Source organism: Mustela erminea, chromosome 6 (genome assembly GCF_009829155.1).
Source record: "Mustela erminea isolate mMusErm1 chromosome 6, mMusErm1.Pri, whole genome shotgun sequence".
NCBI lineage: Eukaryota > Metazoa > Chordata > Mammalia > Carnivora > Mustelidae > Mustela > Mustela erminea.
Genome location: NC_045619.1, coordinates 69,046,154 through 69,054,668, shown reverse-complemented (window position 1 = coordinate 69,054,668; position 8,515 = coordinate 69,046,154). Strand labels below are relative to the sequence as shown.

Genomic DNA, 8,515 nt, shown 5'->3' with positions numbered 1-8,515 from the left:
GTCTTATAGTTAGGGCTATCTATGCCAATATACCAAGAGATCTGACTGTGTTAATGTTTGAGAGGCATGCACAAGGCCTAAATCTGACAATGTCTTCCTCATTGCTTTGAAGCTCCCGAAGTTTGTCATCCCTTTGAACTAAAGATATGACCCTTATTCAGGTCAAGTTGTTTCCAGATAGTCATTGATATATTGATACCTAGCATGATTTAAATAATCTCATCAGCTAACTGAGAGCAAGTGCATTTTAATAAATTTTGGAGGACTATAGTTGGATTTGAAAGAGAGGTAACATAGCAACACTAAGAGATTTGGAGTGAAGAAGAAAGGGAGGGAGTGGTCAAATTTTCAGTCAAGTTTTCAGAAATACTAACATCTAGTATTCCATCTGTGCTTGGGGCAGCCCTTCCTGTGCTCACAATTTAGCATGATTGACAGCTCTTAAAGAGAAAAGGCCATGGTCATGACCCCAAACTCTTATTTCCTTTCTTTTTTTTTTTCTTTTCCATCATCTTTTCCTTTCTTTTTCTGAAACCGCTAGCTAGCTATGATATGTAAATACTGCACCTGTCACAGTGACCTCATTTCCGTACCATCTTCTAAGCACTTGGTGACTGATGCTAATTACTATGATGAATGTAGCCAGTGGGAAACTGAATATCCCAGTGTAAAAGAGAAGACCAAATGCCCTGGTCTGTAAAGTGAGGGTACCAGGCTAACAGATCAATACAATTGCTTTGATTAAAGTTCCCTATTTGCTAAGCATGTATATGTATGTAAATACTTTCACTTTTTCCTCTGATCTCTGAGGAAGTGCTTTAAGTTTTAATTTGTCACAACTTCCCAGGGGTGACTCTCCGTTGAAATGTCACTGACAGCTTGTGGTTTGGACTTTTTTTTTTTTTTTTAAACTCCAGGCAGAATCAAAGAGAAGCGCTTGAACCAGTGCAAGGAGATGCTGTCAAGCAGGAAGCTGTTGTTAGGAAGAAAGTCCAAGGAACCAGCCCATGGCCGGAGGACAGAGCAGAGCAGGTAGGGTAGCCTGTGACTACTTTATATTCAAGAGGAAGTTTCCTCAGATGTTCTTGAAACCACGAAGTAAAAAATGGAGGAGGAACAGAAAAAAAAAAAAAAAAAAAAACCCGAAGAGGAACTGTGAAGTTCAGTCCCCGGCGACCAGCAGTGAGCGGAGGAAGTACAGGGGGAGTTGTAAAAGAGGCGGTGTCAACAGCCTGCAGAGGAAAGAGGCATCTTTGCAGAAAGAGGCAACTTGACATATCAGGACTTTTACCGCTGTAGAGATAGCTCCGGTGTACAAAGCCCATGCAAACACAGAATTGCAGAAGTTCAGTAGAGGCTTATCACTTCCCTGAGAAGAAAAGCACATTTTCAGTTTTGTGTGCATAATACCAGGGGACACTCAATTGCTTTCTTTCCCCGCCACCCTGCTAAAATCCAGTATTAACCGTATGTGTCCAGGTTGAGGATCGAGATCCGACAGCCCACTCAGCCGGTGACAAAGCGAAGTCTTTGCTGCATGAATTAGAGGAAGCAATCTTGGAACAACGGAATCTCCAGGCTATAAATACCGAATTGGTGAACACTTGCCAGACACTTGAGCAGAAGACGAGAAAACTGAAAAGTGAGTAGCAAATATGTGTTATGTCCCAATTCAGTCCACTCGGAGGTGGGGCAAAAAGACTATAGCCATTTTTGTAGATGACAGCTGCTGTGTTAATACCCACATTTATGACAATAAAATGGTTCCAGAAAGCAGTATCGTGGGCTTCCAGAAAGGCTTGCTTAGTGTCCAAGTAGGCTGCGTTAATGGCTAACTTTCCCTTTCAGTTTTTTTTTTCTTTTTAAATTATGAGCTGGATTTGTCTATGACTGTTACTTCTTTAAAAACTAAAGTTCTCAGTATCTGTAAAAGTAAACAAGGAAGGAAAAAATCTTACATGCGTGGGATATTTGAACTCGCAAATGGCTTACCTATCCTACCCCGATTTTATTAGCTACCTTGTACCCGTTGTGTGGTAGAAAGGACCTGCCCCTCTATTTTCTTTTACATAGTAATTTTAGGGGTGGGCAAAATACTTACAAATTCAGTGTATCAAAATATTAAATATGTGAAAACTTTTTTTAAATTTTAATGTGCTCTTTACATATATATTTTGCTTTAAAAATTGGAATATTGATCATTTTTCTGTATTACCTGAAAGTAAGTGTTTACTAGGGATTTAGGTGAGAAGACAATTGTCAAATGACAGATGTCGGATTACTCAGTAGTGAATTTTATTCTGGAAACATAATTTGGTCAAAATAAAGCTTGCTTATTTGACCATTTATCAGTCAATTGCTTTTATTTGGCCAGCTTCTCGTTCTAGCTGTCCTAGATGATCTTTTTAGACAAAATTATTGATTTGGGTAACAAACAAATGAATTATCAGCTTAAGCTAAGCTAGAGAAGGAGATTTTCAGACCTGGGTTTGTTTTGGATTTATTGTACTGTTCGTACTGCTATCTGAGAATGCTGTTTAAAAGTTTCAATGACTTGGCTAGTTCTAATGTAATAGTAATTATTCAATAATTTTAAGTACCAATTTACTCTGTCAGTATAAGGCTTTAAATTACATAATCTATACATTATTTTATGATTGCTCAGAGGGCACTGGAGAAGATTCCCTTGTGATCAGAAGTGTTCTTGTTGAGACACGAATAATAAGGCATTCCAGATTTGGTTTATGGTATGTTTGCTTTAGACACTGTTTTTAGAGGACTAATTTTTTGGGTTCAATTATATTTATCTTTGATTAAGTCAACATTATACCCCGATAGTTTATAAAACTAAGAATTTATCTCCTCATCCTACTCCCCCCACCCCACCCTCGCCTTTGATTTCCTTTCAGTGCCTTCTTGGAAGAGTCAACTTTTGTAACTTATCCCAAAATATACATTCTTGATATAATGAAGTTGCTATTGTCTTCCCACTTCATTGGTCCAAATATTACCGAAAACTATCCTGGGTTGTATGCTTATATATATATTTTTTTCCTGGCTGGATAAAGTAGAGTGGATGCCTCCTTTCTGTCTTGAGTTGCTCACAACCTGCCTGGTTTTTTTTGTTTGTTTGTTTTGTTTTTCTTTTACTTGTTTGTATCTTTTGCTGCCCATAGAAGGCATACACATCAGCATTTTGTTCTGAAGACCATTTGCTTATGAGGATTTTTCTAACAATGCCCTTAAAAATCGACCTTTGCAACAAGGGAAATTTGGGTGGCACATATTTTTTAAATGTTCTGCGGAGCAGATTTTCCAGATAGACTGTGAATAAATGTCAGTGAGGTAGGACAGTTATCATATAAACACATCCTGGCACATTCCACCATTACCACTGTCACCACATGCTGTTTGAATTCTGAGTCAGACGTTTGAATTCTGAGTCAGAAAATAAAAATACTTAAATCCACTTAGTTCTTCTGAAACTTTCTAGTTAGCTTACTATATTTATTAAGTGTTTAAGGCAATGGATTTTTGTCACATCTAAGAATGGTTCCTTAGCAAATTGGGTGGGGATTCAGTGATTGTGTCCAAATGTTCAGGTCAATGATGGTTCATGAGCTGGAACTAGGAAATTATTCATGATATTTGAATAGAAATCCTGAACCTAATATTGAAAAAGTAATGTCTAAGTTTTCAGGGGCCGCCAGGATTGGACTGATGTATGAGCTTATAAGTGAACATGCCAGCCTCCGTGACACGTGCCCTTAGAACTGCTGGGTTTCTTGAATGGTTACCTATATATTTTCTTTCTCCTGCTCCTTACCTACATATATATCTAAGTATCTTGTTAACAAAGGCAATCCTGGGTATATAAATGAATGTTTGTTTTGAAAAGGAAACCAAAAGTCTTCTTAGATCTAAGGCATTTACCTAACATATTAGAGTGAATCGAATGAAACACTTTCCACTTGATCTAGTATAGACTATCACCTCTTTATAGTTCATCCTCTTTTTACCCCATCCAACATGAAATCTTCATTGAGTCCCTGATTTAATAAGCAAGGAGGGAACTGATTACCGTTAGAAACTATAAATATTTCCTTGGCGGGAGAGCCTGAGCAGCTCCTGTATATCATAACTCCTTCTCTGAACCTGGTATCTGTATCAACTTTAGAGAAGGCTTTCACCTAGATGATCTCTCTGGGAGCTGTCTTCTAACTTGCTGTCCTTAGCATGGAGCGGTTGGGGTAGGGGACAGATAAGAGCCTCAGGGATTTGAAGATGGCCATGTGTCTTGAGCAGTCAGTACACAAGAGGGACATGAGACAAGAAAGGGGGGTTGAGGTGCTTAAAGATAGGTGTTGGGTTGAGGACCAAAGGAACAACCCCAAACCATCTCTTGCACAGCAACTCTGATGGGATGGGGGCCTAAATTTTCCCAAATGTAGGAAGCAGAAATGGATGACATAATCTAGGAGGCAGTATAGCCTAATGATTCCTAACAGAACCAATGTTCTGTATTACGTTTCGATGTATCCAGCGAAACTGGATAAAGTTAGGCAAATCTCTTTACCTCTCTGAGTGTCAGTATCCGCTCCCAGAAAACGCAGTAGTTAATTTATAAATAACAAATGCGAAACAATAGCTAGTGCTCGGGAGAGTCTGTTCGACTAGAGCACGTTTCTGCCGCGTGCGTTCTCATTCGTCTTTAGGCAATGGGTAATGACCTGAGTGCAGTATGGAAGTTGTATCATTTCATTCACGATTTTCCTAGGAATAGGGTCTGGCTTGGTGGGAGAACTAGAACCTTCAGCACGGAAGGAGAGAGTGTTTGGCTTGGCTGCTGACAAGCAGGAGGAGCTCTTTTAGCTTTATTTTAAAATTACAAACAAGTGTCTGCACCTGGGCATCCTCCCCCACAGAAGAGCCACCCAGCCTTACGGAGCTCTGGCTGGTGGCAGACGGTACTCCCCGCTGCGTTCGCTTTAGCAATCCCACTCCCTGAGTTCCCCGTCCATCTGCATTTCCTTAGCATCCCACCAGCGCTGTGCCATTTAAATGTCACCAGAATCTCCATGCTTTTGTTATTGTGCATTTCTGTTACCCTGTGAGGCTGCCTTTGGTCATTTTAAGAGGCACATCTCCGTGATCCAAGTTCTCTTCTGAGGTACTAATAATTTATAATTTTGTTTGTAAGTGCTCTGGTTACATGTTGCATATACATTTTTGATGATCTCTTCCTAACCTGAGTTCATCTCATAAACCCTGTTTTTTTGTTCTTGTCATTTTTTAAAAAATAAGTTGTTCTTTTTTAAAAAATCAAGGCATAATTAACATATCATGAATTGTTCAGATCTTAAGTGCATTTTTTTAAAGATTTTATTTATTTATTAGAGAAAGCAAAAACAGGGGGAGCGGGAGAGGGAGAAGAGGCTCCCCACTGAGTAGGGATCCTGACACAGGGCTTTTTCTGGGACCCTGGGATCATGACCTGGGCTGAAGGCAGAGGCCTAACCGACTGAGCCACCCAGGCACCACCTGAAGTATATTGTTTACAAATGCACATTGAAACGCAGAACTGTAACCCCACAAAGTTCCCTTTGTGTTACTTTCCAGTCACTGCCATTCCCCCACCTCCACCACTATAAGGTCTGATTTTTTAAGCTCTGATCTGATTTTTATCACCGATGGGTTAGTTTAGCTTCTAGAATTGAGATATAAAATATGTGCTTTTGTGTTTTTGTCTTCTTTCCCTCATAATATTTATCTTAATATGTTGTGTTTATTAGTGGCATGCCTTTTTCATGATCGAGTCATATTTCTTTGTATGAATGCTTCCATAGTTCGGTTGTCTTTTCTCCTATTATTGGACATCTAAATTATTTGCAATTTGGGGTTGTTATGGAACAAGCTGTTATGAACGTCTGCATATGGGTCTTTGTGTGGACATATGTTGTTCCCTAACCTGGGATAAAGATCTACGAGCAGAGTTGTTAGGGCATAGTGCAGCTGTAACTAAGAAACTGCCAGTTTTCCATAGGGTCAGTAACATTTCACACTCCCACCAGCAGTGTGTGGGAGTTCCGGTTTCTCTACAGCATCAGTGCTTGGTGGTGTCATTCCTTTCCATTTTTGTCACTCTTCTGGGTATCTTCTTGTGATTTTCATTTGTTGTGCTGACTGACTATTGTAAATCTTCTTTGTGAAGTCGTTAAGTCTTTTTTTCTTTTTTTAAAGATTTTATTTATTTATGACAGAGAAGGCAAGAGAGAGAATACAAGTACAGGGGAGCTAGAGAAGAAGTAGGAGGATCCACACTAAACAAAGAGCCCGGTAGGGGACTCGATCCCGGGATACTGGGATCATGACTTGAGCCGAAGTCAGATGTTTAACAGCTGAGCCATCCAGGCTCCCCTGAAATATCTAAATCTTTTGCCTATTTTTAAATTGGGACATTTGTCCTTCTGTCATTGGTTGTACAATTTCTTTACATATTTTGGATACAAGTCCTTTGACAGATATATGTATTGTGAATTTTTTTCCTGGTCTCTGATATTCAGTGAAACTTAATTTTTTTTGAATACACAGTTTTATAGAACATAACACATCCATTGTGTTATAAAAGTTCACGTTCCATAATTGTCAACCATCATTGATAGCACTATTATTGCACTGATAAAGTTTTAATTATCAACAGCTAATGAATTGTAGGGCCTTTGCCTGACAGTCTCATTGCATAGTCATTTGGACAGTTGTTTTATCCCAGCTTCCTTTGAAGACAGTGTATCCAAGACACCCAGTCCCATCCTATATCGCAGATGGCAACAGCAGGGGATATAGTGGCCATTGTTTCATTTGTTTCCATGTAAAATCTAAATGTCCTAGAGACATGGCAGGTCCAACTCCAAACACATAAAAAAGAATGCAAAGGTGAATGCAAATTAGGCTCATAAGGCAATGTATTTTGCCTCATGGAACATATGGAAATAGTTTCTACACGTTGCACAAAACATCTGTTAAAACAAGGTTTACGATTTAAATGTTTTGAGATGGACTAGTCCTAAAACCCAAGATTGCCTGGTGGGAAAGCAGATGAGCAATTTAGATGGTCTTATACTAATTCATTATTTCTTGCGAAACACAAGCCTATTTGGAAATCCACAGAGAGTGTCTTGTTGATACACAACCTTCACAAACATAATGTTGGTCACTTCTGAGAGGTTTGGTTGCTGTTGCTTAGATGTAGTTCGGGAGAAGGATTTATTTAATGCAGTTAAACGAGAATTTTCTAAAACTGAATCTTTTACTAGAGTTTTAAGTATTAAAAATCAGTTACTTAAATGTGTTAGAAATATTTAAAGAAGTATTTTCCTCCTAGTGGGCTTAGTAACACTAAGTGAAGCTTAGTTGTGAAATAAGTTATTTTTACAAAAAAAAATTCTTACAAAATAGAATTTTACATGGTAATTTTCAATATAATTGAAGATTTTTAAGCCTTTTTTCTTAGAAAAAATTTTGTTAGATTATGTACTTTTCACATATATTAGTATTATTTTAATGGCTCAGAATTTCTTCAGTCTATTGAGATAGAAAACTGTATGTTTTGGACACCAGAGTATTTGCTGTTAATTTTCCTTGCTGTTAGTGTTTAAAAAAAAGGTAGCTATTAATATGTCTCCATCTAGCAGAGCATCCTACCCTCATGTAATTTTTGTTTTTAATCATCTGTGGGTTGAGAAGGCAGTCAGAGCTTGTGCGAATCCTGTATTAATTCAAAGCCTACTGTATGAGTGGAAGTGTGAGGAATTGCCACAGGAATAAAGGCCATGAATATCAACATCTATTTTGGTGCACAAGATTTGGGCCTACTTTCTGGTTCTTGTCTATATTTTAAGGAGTGTAGATTGCCAGGTAAGTGATATGTACCTGTGTAACTCAAAAAGTTAAAAAGGTTTTTTTTTCTCCTCATTTCTGTTACTCCAGAGATGAAAAATTGGAAGTTACTGGGAGGCAGATTTCAGTGAAGTAGAAAGACAGACATTTTTAATTTCATGAAAATTATACTGAATTGAGCCTCACCCTGTGAGTCTGATCCCAGCATGACTAACCAGTTATCATTGAAATCCACTGGGCAACAGTGTTCTTGTCATCTCAGACCGATCCGTAGGATTCTGGGATCACAGGGCTTTGATTCTAGGGGTTGCCATCCCTCACTCACAGCTCATGCAGAGGCTTCTGGGAGAGCGGATTTCTACATTCTCTGCAGTTGGACTGAATGACCTCTGAGGTGTATTACTGTGTTAAGGTGGAATTGTTCTGACTTCTAGAGGACATCTCTCATATCTGTGGAGGGGAATTTGGAATGCCCAGCGGGGATCATGGGTTAGCTGCTCTAGCTTTTGTTCTGCTCTTCCATTCCCACCAGATATGAGTTGAGAATGCCATTCTCAGAAGTCACTGCTTTCTCTCTCCCTTCTTCAGACCCCAAATTTAAAGCTCTTAAAAGCTTATG

General features: G+C 38.8%; 1 protein-coding gene across 7 annotated transcripts in view; it reads left to right on the top strand.

The window, feature by feature from the left end:
* Positions 1–1,452: 1,452 nt before the first annotated feature.
* Positions 1,453–8,515, top strand: part of LRMP (lymphoid restricted membrane protein) — a 54,404-nt gene continuing 47,341 nt past the window's right edge. For 5 of the 7 annotated variants that reach the window (XM_032347649.1, XM_032347650.1, XM_032347648.1 and 2 more), the window contains exon 1: positions 1,453–1,642. The gene's annotated coding sequence lies outside the window, so the exon portion shown is untranslated. The remainder of the gene's footprint in view (positions 1,643–8,515) is intronic. The other 2 variants (XM_032347656.1, XM_032347653.1) reach the window with 1 other exon arrangement.